The 12755-nt window shown below is 38.9% G+C and overlaps 1 protein-coding gene across 1 annotated transcript in view; it reads left to right on the top strand.

Annotated features, from left to right (window-relative positions):
• The first annotated feature begins 3046 nt into the window (after positions 1 to 3046).
• LOC134658256 (uncharacterized) overlaps positions 3047 to 12755 on the top strand; it is a 49896-nt gene continuing 40187 nt past the window's right edge. Inside the window, exon 1 of the mRNA XM_063513872.1 lies at positions 3047 to 3381. The gene's annotated coding sequence lies outside the window, so the exon portion shown is untranslated. The remainder of the gene's footprint in view (positions 3382 to 12755) is intronic.

Raw genomic sequence — 12755 nt, 5'->3', positions numbered from 1 at the left:
GCTAATCTCTGCGCCTTGAAAAAAAAAGATGGGGGAATCAGACCCATCGCCGTAGGCTCAACCCTCCGCAGACTAACCTCCAAAATTTGCTGTAAATATATCATTTCGGACCTAGAAAAAAAATTTCAACCCATCCAACTCGGATTTGGTAGCAAAGGTGGTTGCGAAGCAGCCGTTCACGCCTGTCGAACTTTCCTGCATAGCCCCGAATGCCAGGTACTGCTCAAAGTCGACGTCAAAAATGCTTTCAATTCAGTAGACAGAGGCGCTCTGTTGACAGAAATCCAAAAACATAGTCCTAGTATCTATCCATACATGTGGCAGTGCTATAGCTCTCCCACAAAGCTGTCCTACAAAAAAAACAATATCCTGTCCTGCGTTGGCTGTCAACAGGGTGACCCTCTAGGACCGGCCATCTTCAGCCTTGCTATTCATCCCATTATTTCGGCACTAAATTCCAAATTCAACGTTTGGTACCTCGACGATGGTAGCCTGGGAGGCGAAGCGAATTTCGTCCTTAATGATCTTTTATCCATCATCAACCAATTCAAATCAATAGGACTAGAACTAAACACAAACAAGTGCGAACTCTATATCAACCCAGACATTTCAGACAAGCTACAAATCCAGCAAAATTTTGAAAACATCTGCCCAGGTATTAAAATAATGCAAAAAGACTCGCTCTGCCTGCTGGGTGCACCTGTTTTCGAGGAATCTTTTCCTGATTTCATCAAGTCAAAAGTTGATATTTTTTCTGAATTCTCGGGCCGACTCCTCGAAATTAATTCCCACATGGCACTCTGTATTCTTCGTTCCTGCCTTTTCGTTCCCAAATTGACATATTCCCTACGCTGCAGTCCCTTATGGAAGTTTCCAAACTTAACCGCATCCATAGACTTAATCCTGCACACCCAGCTGGAAAAAATTTTAAATGTCAAAATTAACGATCGCCAATTCCTCCATGCCACCCTACCAATTAGATTTGGAGGACTCGGTATCCGTCAAATATCAGGTGTCGGCTTACCCGCGTTTCTGTCCTCAGTACATAGTACGCTCACCCTCGTAGGCAATATCCTTACGCCATCACTCTGTGGTTTCGAGGTAGCGTACTTGTCTGAGGCCGAAGACGCCTGGAAAATAGCCTGCCCTGGAAGAGACCTACCCATAGATAAATCAGTTCAGAGAATCTGGGATCAACCTATCTGCACTCAAGTACATTCCCACATCCTAAACTCTTGCCTCTCCAGCCAGGAAAGGGCACGCATTTTGGCTGTTTCGGAAAGAGAATCTGGCTCCTGGTTACATGCTCTCCCCTCCTCCAACTACGGTACATTGCTCGACAACAATACCCTCAGGCTGGCTGTCGGTCTTCGCCTGGGATCCAACATTGTCGCACCCCATCGCTGCCCCTGCGGAACTTTTGTGGACAGCCTTGGACACCACGGTTTATCGTGTTCTAAGAGTGCCGGCCGCCTATCACGCCATGCCTGCCTTAACGACATCCTCCGTCGGGCCTTCGTCAGCGCCAACGTTCCAGCGATTCTTGAACCACCTGGCCTCGCGCGTGACGATGGCAAAAGACCCGACGGAATGACCCTTGTGCCCTGGAGTGTGGGACGGGCCCTTATTTGGGACGCAACGTGTGTGGACACCCTGGCACCGTCCCACCTCGGTTCAACATCACTGAGAGCGGGCGGGGCGGCCGCAGCTGCTGAGGCGGCAAAATGCCGCAAATATATAGCTCTCACTGACCGGCATATATTTGCGGCATTTGCAGTAGAAACTCTGGGACCGTGGTGCCCAGGGGCCCATAAACTAGTTCGGCAGCTGTCAAAAAAAATCTTCGAGGTCACCGGGGACCGTAGGGCTGGCTCGTTCCTCGCCCAACGGATCGGCATAGCCATCCAAAGGGGGAACGCAGCCAGCCTTATGGGAACCCTCCCACATGGATCGGACCTGGGTGATCTAGCCTAATATATACATATTGGGCTAGGTCACCCACATTATCTTTATTTATTTTTTAGGTATTCGTTTTAGTTTTGTAGGTAGTTTTAATTTTAGGTTAATTTTTATTTTAAGTCTGTTATTAATTATGTTTATGGTTTTAATAAAAAAAGGTTTGTGTTTCGATTTAGATGTTTACATTATTGTTACTTGTATGTAAAGATCATTAGGTCGCTCTTTAAAAATCCCAACGGATGTCTGAGACTAGCTGAAAAATTACATGGACGCATTATGAATGGAATTCATCCATAAAGTGGCCATGTTAGGTTGTACTTTTGCGGCTGGTGTATAAAAGTATCTATGTATAAGTATATCATTCTCTAATTGCATTACATATAAAAAGCCATCCCTAAGGTTTGACAGGTGCGTATGATAAAAGTTAGCAGCGTTATTAAAGATAATTGTGGCTTTTATGATATTCATTGCATTGAAACGCCTACACATCTGTTCTATAACTCTAGAAATGTATTATCCCTCCACCTATATCTTGCAAGGCACATAATATGATATTAGTGATTGTTATATTGTTAATTCATAATGGTGCAAACTTTAAATTTACAAATACTTGAACACTACCTTGCGGTCATTTAAACATCATGCGATTGCGCAAAATACACATACCATGACACATACCATGTATTTAATACACATATTACTTTATGGTGAATAAATGAAAATAAATAAAAATAAAAAATATATTTGGTATTTTGCGTAAAGGAAAAATACTTACTAAAAAATATAGGTATATTTTACATATGATTTTTTTACTGTAGTCTTAAAAGATCATTACGTTGAATGACCTATTTCGAAACATAAAAATATGCCACTTTCTATTGTTGAGTAAGTAGTATGTTGTCATGGTTGGATAATAAGAACAATTTAAACAAGAATGTTATTGTTGCACGAAATTATAGCACCGGCAGAGTTCATTTGCACCGAAGCAGAGTTCAACGATAAATACGACCATACACGATATTTTGTAATTTTATCCCTTATCATTATTGAAAGAAAATGATGATATGTCATTTCGTGCCTAAATTATAACTAATTTAATTGTAAAGGGCAATGAGCTGATTCGCTAAGGTTACTTCATTCATCACTATTAAATTCAACTCAATCAGTTCGGAAATTTGGTATGTATGTAGGCAGACTTTCTCCGGGTGAAACGGAGTGGGGGCGACCTTGTTAGAGGGAGGCTGGCTGGCACCTGCGCCTGAGTTTACACTTGTCACTAGCCTGCCGCGCGGAACCGCCGCGCCAGACATACAAACGCGTCGGCACGCACGTGCTCGCACCATATTTTCAGTGGGATTTTTGTGACTGTGTGTGTGTTGGACTGTGTGGTGGTTCGCTGTTTAAACTTTGGAAGATTAAAACGTATGTATTGCATTATTAATTAGTCATCATTAGTTTCAAATGAAGTACCTGCACTTGTGCACGACTACAGCTCCCAATATATACCTATAAGATATGTAAGTATATAAGAAATCTGCATATGTATATGTGGTAATGAAGATCAAGGAATCAGACCGCAACGAGAGTTTAATATTCACGATATCCGTGACTGTTGAAGTTCTTGATGATTGGCATTGTAAAAGGAAAGTGAATTAGGACAGTTTACAGAGCGGGTCGGTCGCCGCGCCGCCCGCCCATGTGCTGTGCGCACGAGTGCCGCTTAATTGGTAGTATAAACTTGAATTCCGGTTCTTTATGAAAATACTATGAAACATGTAGTGACTCCTCATAAACGTACTTAGTTAGGATTGTACATTACATACATTATAAGTATGTATAACAAGTGTAGGTAATTATTAGGCATTTAGATTAGATACGATTATAATTAGAGGTGGTTCGTCGGGTTACCTAGTTATAATTGTGATTATTACTAAGACCATTGGTGCCAAACCGGGGCGTAATTACCCCCACGGGGTTAAACCGATATATTACAAATAAGTATCAGATAGTCGGTACCTAAAAGTTATTGTATTTGATGGTTATTTAAAATTAAGATCAAAACCTTCAAAGGGGTGTTAAAAAGGTTAACAACCATTGCAATAGTCTCGTTCGGTTAACTTTGTGGATGAAACCATGTCAACCTTTATCGTATTGCAGATTAACATTGCTTTAATTATGACTCAAGTACAATATATGTCCAATAAGTTGTTTCGCCCGAGTGTATTTCCGCTCCGCTTATAGCGGGTAAACAACTGGGGTGATCACGCAACCTTGGCCTATTGGCCGAGTGCGTTCACAAGCACAGGGCACGACTTCTTAAACGAGGGTGCGCAGCGAGGGGCCTGCATTTTCCGCTTCAGCTTTCGTGATATGTATTTACATATATATGTCGGCGGCAGATCGTAAAATCGGGCATATCGAGATATTCCTAGGCATATCATGAAACGCCGCCATTTCATGATCTGACTAAGATTAACCCAGGCGTATCACGATCTGCCTTATAAAAGAGGCGGCAGATCGGTCAGACCAATGTATTCGTTGATATTCCTAGCTTCATACCGGGCGCATCGTAAAATAATTGATGAGATATTCCTAGGCATATCATGAAATGCCGGCGTTTCATGATCTGCCTAGGAATATCACCCCTTGAGGTTTGCACGATATGGCTGGTCGTCGCTAGGCAGATCATGAAATGCCGGCGTTTCATGATCTGCCTAGGAATATCACCCATTGAGGTTTGCACGATATGGCCGGTGGTCGCGCTAGGCAGATCATGAAATGCCGGCGTTTCATGATCTGCCTAGGAATATCACCCCTTGAGGTTTGCACGATATGGCTGGTCGTCGCTAGGCAGATCATGAAATGCCGGCGTTTCATGATCTGCCTAGGAATATCACCCCTTGAGGTTTGCACGATATGGCTGGTCGTCGCTAGGCAGATCATGAAATGCCGGCGTTTCATGATCTGCCTAGGAATATCACCCATTGAGGTTTGCACGATATGGCTGATGGTCGCGCTAGGCAGATCATGAAATGCCGGCGTTTCATGATTTGCCTAGGAATATCACACCCTACTTATTTGATATGCCTAAACGTCGCTAGGCAAATCGTCAAACGTTGATGTTTGAACGATATGGCTGGTAGTCGCTAGTCAGATCATGAAATGGCGGCGTTTCATGGTATGCCTAGGAATATCTCGATATGGCCGATTTTACGATCTGCCTCCGACATATATACATACATACACATATTACATATATATTTATTAGGTACGCTTTTATGGTATGTTAAAGCGGGTCCTTATATACATCTAATTAGGGTCAGCTACGCTTATAAATAGCGGAGTTTAGCTCACATAGGATATAATGTCCTACAATTATTGAGGTGATCCGTAACATTGCCACCATCCTTCGATTTATTCTCAAAAGAAATGTAACCACATTTATCTGGGGGCACGGCCGTGCCCCCGCCAAGACGAAACAAAGGGCAAACGGCAGTGCATATCTTTTCTCGGTATAATTATCTGTCAACGTAACAGTAAACAAGTACTTTTATGTAATGTAATGAGTACAAAATGTTGACGCTAAGCACGAAGAGCTTCGTACATTGACCCTCCATTTCATAATATCTCTATCGCACGCGCATAATTAATAATTATATTGGTTCCCGCTCGCACAGTGACATTGACCGCCGGCATATGGGCGGTGCAGCAATATACCTAATTACGCGCGTGCGATAGAGATAGGAACAGGCGGGTTAATGTACAAAATTCTTCGTGCTTAGCGTCCTTACTTTACACATTTGTTTGGATTTGGCTCTATATTATAAATAAAATCAAAGGAATGCTTTTGTAATGCATTATCTATCGCTTATATAATTTAACCACCTGTTACTTAGATATTCTTATAGTTTAGTAAGTAAACTATAAGAATATCTTTATAAATGTTTTCACATCAATAAATTATACATAAAATACTTTAACATGTTTACTGTGCGGTCAACATGTGATTTTGTTATTTCCTATTTTTATACTTGCTGTAGGTACTTATTTACCACCAACTTATACTATTTAACTCGGTTCGATTGAATGTCATGCTTAATTTTACAGGTATAATTCGGATCATTTAAGCGTTTACATTAAAATTTTCTACTCCATTTACCAGTTAACCTGCGTGTTCACGATCAATTCAGAAATAGTATCGGATCGAATAGTCCCATCCCATTCTCACTTGCTGCTTGAGTAAAGGATGGCATGACATCTCGTTCATTTACATTAAAATCGAACGTTTTCGTAACTAAGTAAGGGTTATACGGATAATTCATTTAACAATATCAGTATTTAATGAGAGGAATCAACGATTGGTTAAGGGTAATTATGGAATCAAAAATTATAGTGAGGGTTATTAGCTATTAGATTTGTTCGTATAGAAAGTGTGTTACTGGAGATTTTGACTGAGAATAGGTAATTAAATAAGGTACGTTGACACAAGCGTGGGAAAGGCGAAGGTATTGTTTCGTTTTGAATGTCGCCTTAAAGGTCACAAGAGAAAAATAAACAAGAAATGTACGAGGTCAATAAAAATTCCAAAGAGAGTCATTCTTGAAAATTGACAATGAAAATAATAATACACTATAGGTACACACACTATAGGTAGGTAGGTAGATATCGTCAAGCTTTCCTTAAATAGGTACCTAGACCTACCTCCCGCTGGCTGTGCCGCTGGTAACGAATAGCAGTCACCCGCTGTGTGTTACAAAGTTCAAAATTATACTAGTCTGCTTTACTTATATTACGTTTTCTCAAATGTCATCTCATCAAAATTAATTGATCAAATACTTATAACGCTTTCATTATTAGGAATTAAAATGTAATGTACGCGTGTTACACAATTTATAATATTAGTTGATTTTAGATTTTAGTCTTCACTAATTCGTCTACACAAAAAATCTGAAAAATTACATAAAAAAATTCGTTTATTATTTAGCTTAGCTTTTCACGGTTAGTTTATCAGTTTTAACTGCTATCCAAATTTACTATACCTACCTGGAAACCTATGTTATCGGCTAAAACGTAGCGCTACGACAGTAGCTGAGCAGTGAATGTGTAGTTAATAAATATGATTTATGAATATAGGCCCAATACCGGTCAACACTATGTAGTAAGTAATAAAGCTGTAAAAGAAAATTTAAACGTACGTACGGCTATTTAATTATTAATTTAATTTTCTTTTACAGCTTTATTACTTACTACATAGTGTCGACCGGTATTGGGCCTATATTCATAAATCATATTTTATAAAATTAGGGTCCCTATATCGTCTTTTTGGCAAGACCCTATTTATTAAAGACGAGGAAGTGTACGGAGCAAAGATTACTTTAGATTAACTTCATACAGAGAAGAGTTAGGTAAGCTGTTATCCGTTAATCTAAAGCAAAATTTAAATTGAGTTTACTACGGATTTCTTCTTGTCATGATACCGATGATTGAAACAGTGTACTTTATTGAACACTGAGTTAAGGATGACTCACGCTAGGCTGGGCCGGTGCTACCGGTGCTTCATTTTCTTTTTTTTTTTATCACAAAGTACACAACAATTTTTAACAATTTATATTCCTCGCCAAACTGCGATTGCAGTTTGTTGGCGAGATCGCGCTCATTTTTAAGTTTTAAACATACATATTATGCTATGCACTAATGCACTAAATACTAAACTCAACTTAAATACTTACATACTATCCAAAAAGCGAACATGCATGGCGATTATGATGACAAATGGAAATCTATGGAAAGCCTCACGTGATCACCGATCGGCCGTCATAGAAAATGACGTATCGGACGCCTAGGCCTGGACGCGGCCCGGTCTAGCGTGAGTCATCCTTTACATCGTTTAATGGCTCCACTACACGATGGGCCAACGCCGGCCACTCCAAGGGACGCAGCCATACGGTAGAATGAGATAGCAATATCACTTGCTCCCTCTAATGCATAAATGCGTCCCTTGGAGTAGCCGGCGTTGGCCCATCGTGTAGAGGAGCCATAAGAATCGCCGTTACTTGAGTAATGAATTGTGAGTTAGGTACAACAATTCTGGTACATATGTACTTCGTATGCAAATTGAATCCAGTTATGCGGATGTTTTTATTTTCGATAAGTTGCAATGCAACAACGATAAATTTGAATTATGTCATATTGTGGATTTCAAATGTAACCTATAATAAAGAAAGTCCTTTCTTTACGCGGCTAACCATCCGGTCGAGTAGTGCATCGGCCACGGAGACTCGTCACAAAATCCGGAAACCTAGCACCAGCAGCAAGGAGGTCATTGTAAGCAGATGGACTACATTCACACGGCTCCCTACAAACGAGCGGTAAACAGGAAACGTCCGCGCGTCTACGGTTGTCTCGTCGGCATTTATTTAATCGCCATTTAATCGTTAGTTTAATAGGTGAAACTCGTCTCCGGCCGGCTTCAATATCAAGGATTGTCCCTTATTTTTTGTACACTCTCTCCGGTTAAGAAAGATCGATGGTACCAATTATATGGACTTTTATTAGGCGACTAATGAAAAAGCAGTACTTCCTTATAAATTATTTTTTATTATAACAACTTATTTACCTAACAATTATAGATCTATCAACTACAAAATATATTTTATTTATTTAAATCCGTTTAAGGTTCAATGCAAGCTTAACACATTCACTGCCAGCGACCCGCTAGGCGGGTTCACTGGTCGTAGGCGCTTTTCGCTACATACGGATTTCTCCGTGTACGTGTTATCGGCTACGCTCGTAGCGCGTAGCTCGCGCTGGCAGTGAATGTGTTAACAAAACAATGGATATATACGGATACTTTTGGCGCGTTTGTTCTATCTGAGACTAGGTATTGATGCTGATTGTTCTACGTAAGTAAGTGGTAATAGGGTGACTTAAAATAGTGCAGTAACTACAAAACAGTCTTTGTTAAAATCCCAGTAAGTACCTACATTAAAAACATCTGCGTAAAATATTAAGGCAGGCTTCCACCAGTGTGCGGCAATGTGCGGCACAAGCATCACTACATAGTATAAAACAAAGTCGCTTCCCGCTGTCTGTCTGTCCCTATGTATGCTTAGATCTTTAAAACTTCGCAATGGATTTTGATGCGGTTTTTTTAGGAAGGTTTATGTATAATTTGTTAACCCGTGCGAAGCCGGGGCGGGTCGCTAACTTATATTATAAAAATGCTTGTGGCGCACAGTGCCGCCATTATTTTCAACTAGAAATTAGGCTCCAATATAACTTACTTTCGGGAGCAGAATAGGCAGCTTTTGGTTTTCATCGTGTGTATAACCCATTTCGCTTGAAAGAACAATGTCGCATCTGACTATAAGTGAATGACATTGTTCTCCTACGGGTACGGACTTTTTGCTGACTGTGATTACAGAGTAAAAGTCCCATCCAAATAGGCTATTATGCATAGAGACAAGTTTTTGACCCGCCGTGAGAAAATAGTATAAGTACGAGCAGGTGTCTAATTAATTTCTTAAACTTGGGATCTCACCTTTGTTTAGCAATGGTCGTCAATAAAAATGGAAAGTAGTGTGTGAGATGTGAGAATGTGGCCTTTTGACAACTAGTGTTAAGAATTTGATTGATATTCGGGGAAACAATACAGATTTTGGTTTAAAAAAAAAAGACATTTTTACATTTAGTTCAAAAGTTAAATAAATTTTAAGGTACTTTTTAAGTTTTTACTTCTCCCTAATTTTTTTTTTGTTAAAAACGGATTACAAAAGTAGTAACTTCCAATAGCTCGTGTGAAAATTAGGTACCTATGATATTAACACGGTGGTTGAATGGTCGGGAACTCGTCGATTTTACACAGAAATAAAATCCTATATGAATGACGTCTGCAACAGCGACCTATGTGCGGGCTATGGGGTTATTGATAAATAGGTAATTATATCTTTGTATAACTACTTATTTTATAACATTTTATAATGCTCTCCTCTTTACTGTTATACTGTTATTATGAACTTGGCTTGACACGCTGCCGCGTAACGTGTCTAGATAGCAGAAGTTATAACAGTACGCTTTTGTTTACAACATAGTTCCATAAACATAAAGAAAGAAATGTGCAGTATGTAGGTACACTTACTATCTACATACTTGTATTTTGCATGCACTGTTCTGGCTTCCCTTGCCCTTATCACTACCTACGGAAGGACGCGTTTTAAAACTAGTATTTGTAAGAAAAACATGTTATTTGACTTACTGATCGATTACTACAAAGTACAAACTAGCCAATTTCCTTACCACTACATAACATACAAACTCACATTCCAATATACTCGAACACAAATATAAATTCTATGTATAATGCCAAACAGAACCAGTATAGCACGGTATGGAGAAAGTTCAGGTCTCAGGTCAAATGGCCAGGTACATCAGCAAGCATATATCGGTGTTAATAGATTCATGTTTATAGGTGAATGCTTTGCGCATAACATATTAATAGATATGTATTTGAAATCCATCTTATGGCCAAGCAGTTGGATTACAAAAACTAGATGGTGTACTCGTCTCAATGCCATTGGCAGTTAGCCTATCAGTCAAAAAGTTACTCGAGGATCTCTAGTAATAGGAAAAAAACTAAAAATAGTAACTACTTAAAGTATATCTTCTATGTTGCTATGTGTATTTTACATGAACACAAAGTAATTGATGTAATACTCGTATTTGCTATATCTATCTATCTAATACCTTTAAGCGAGCAATTCTTGTTTATTTATATATATATATATATATATATATATATTTCGGGGATCTCGGAAACGGCTCTAACGATTTCGATGAAATTTGCTATATGGGGGTTTTTGGGGGCGAAAAATCGATCTAGCTAGGTCTTATCTCTGGGAAAACGCGCATTTTCGAGTTTTTTTATGTTTTCCGAGCGAAGCTCGGTCACCCAGATATTGTATCATTAACATGTGTTAATGCTTAATCTTACCGTAGGTTCAGTCAAGTGTGAAAACATGGGTGTGGTGTAGACAACTATGTGACTCATAAATATGTCCCATAGTTCTTATTTCGCTGACATAAGAACTATGGGAGATATTTTTGCACCCATATTTTTACACTTGACTGTACCTGAGCGTTTTCCAAAAAAAGTGTACATTTCATTCATGTCTTCAAAATATTGACTTCTTGGGCTCATTTTACTCAGAATCATTTGTACATTCACGCCTCATACATGAAAAAATGTGTCCCAAAATTTTGTATAAAAAAATTTTTTTCTAGTGCGTCACGTTCATACAAAACAAAAAAATTTTCATACAAGAATGTGACGATCTCCAGATCAGAAATCTTTGGACACATTTTTTTATGTATGAGGCGTGAATGTACAAATGATTCTGAGTAAAATGAGCCCAAGAAGTCAATATTTTGAAGACATGAATGAAATGTACTTACACTTTTTTTGGAAAACGCTCACCTAAGAACTTCTTAGATAAGTCAATAAGGTACGTTTAAATATCACAGATTTCAAATACCACATTTCAAATGACATTATTATGTAATGACTTATAATTATGTACCATATGAAAATAAAATATTTATATTTCTTATTAAGTATTTTTTAAACTTAAGGGATCACTTTGACTCATCGTCAGTGTCAATCATTTCATTTCTCAAATCACGCAAAACACACGTCTTATAATTAAAGAAAGGTAAATGTATTATTTAGGTTAGTATCTTTGTCGAAAGTAGTAGTTTTGTCGAAAAGAATTTATATTCATAAGGTGCGTCTGGTTTGCCTGCGTGCAATGTGCAAGAGTGCAATTCACCGCGAACTGGGTCCCATTTTTCGAACGGTATTAGTCTAATATTATTAGTGTGTTGCCATGGTAACATTGGTAACCCATACGATTTGACAGTTCGCGGACTAATAATATTAGTCTAATAAGTACTGTTTGAGAAATGGGCCCCTGCTTGCGCGCCTATTTAGCGCAACCCATCATGCTAGCTCGCTAGAACGCGCACGGCGCAATCTAAAGCTTTCATGAGCGTGAACAGCTCGCTAGCGATAACTCGGTAATCTGGCAATCTGACCGCACCTTAATAACGCCATATTTACATCACGAGATAATAACCTATACCTACTTGATTTTGTGTTCAATAATGCTCTACTTATTGAAATAAATAATTAAATTTTTTTTTTGGTAACATAGAAAGCGCGATGAAGCCAAAAAAGTAAAAAAAAAACAATACAGTAATGAACACTTGCCGTCCGCTAAAACAGGACAATAATGGTTTGATTTTTTAAAATTTGTTTTTGACCGTAACGATAAACTTCCCGTACTATTTTTGATACAATAAGGTGAACATTTCCGAGAATATTGGAGAAAAGCACTATACAGGGTGGTCCAAACCTTGACGTCCAAAAATTTTTTTTAGATTCCTCACGTCGTGGGCTATCAGAATAAAAATTTGCCTTCCATACATTTTGGCTGTGGTCCATTTTCTGTGGAAGGGTAATTTTTTTTTTCGAGATTTCGGGGTTGGTCCCATAGTAGAATTTGCTCAGTATAATCCCGAAACCTCCCTGGCAACGGGAATGCAGTTATTTTTTAGCCACCCTGTATGGGAACCCCGGAATTTTATAACAAAAGTTAAAAGTTTAAAAAATCATAACTCGAAAACTACGAAAAATCGGCTAACATACATGGGGTATATTCTGATAGCCCACGACGTGAGGACAAAAAAATTTTTTTGGATGTCAAGGTTTGGACCACTCTGTATATGCCTCGGCAGAAATA

This window comes from Cydia amplana, chromosome 2 (assembly GCF_948474715.1).
Source record: "Cydia amplana chromosome 2, ilCydAmpl1.1, whole genome shotgun sequence".
NCBI classification, from domain to species: Eukaryota; Metazoa; Arthropoda; class Insecta; order Lepidoptera; family Tortricidae; genus Cydia; species Cydia amplana.
This window is presented reverse-complemented; position numbering and strand designations above follow the sequence as displayed.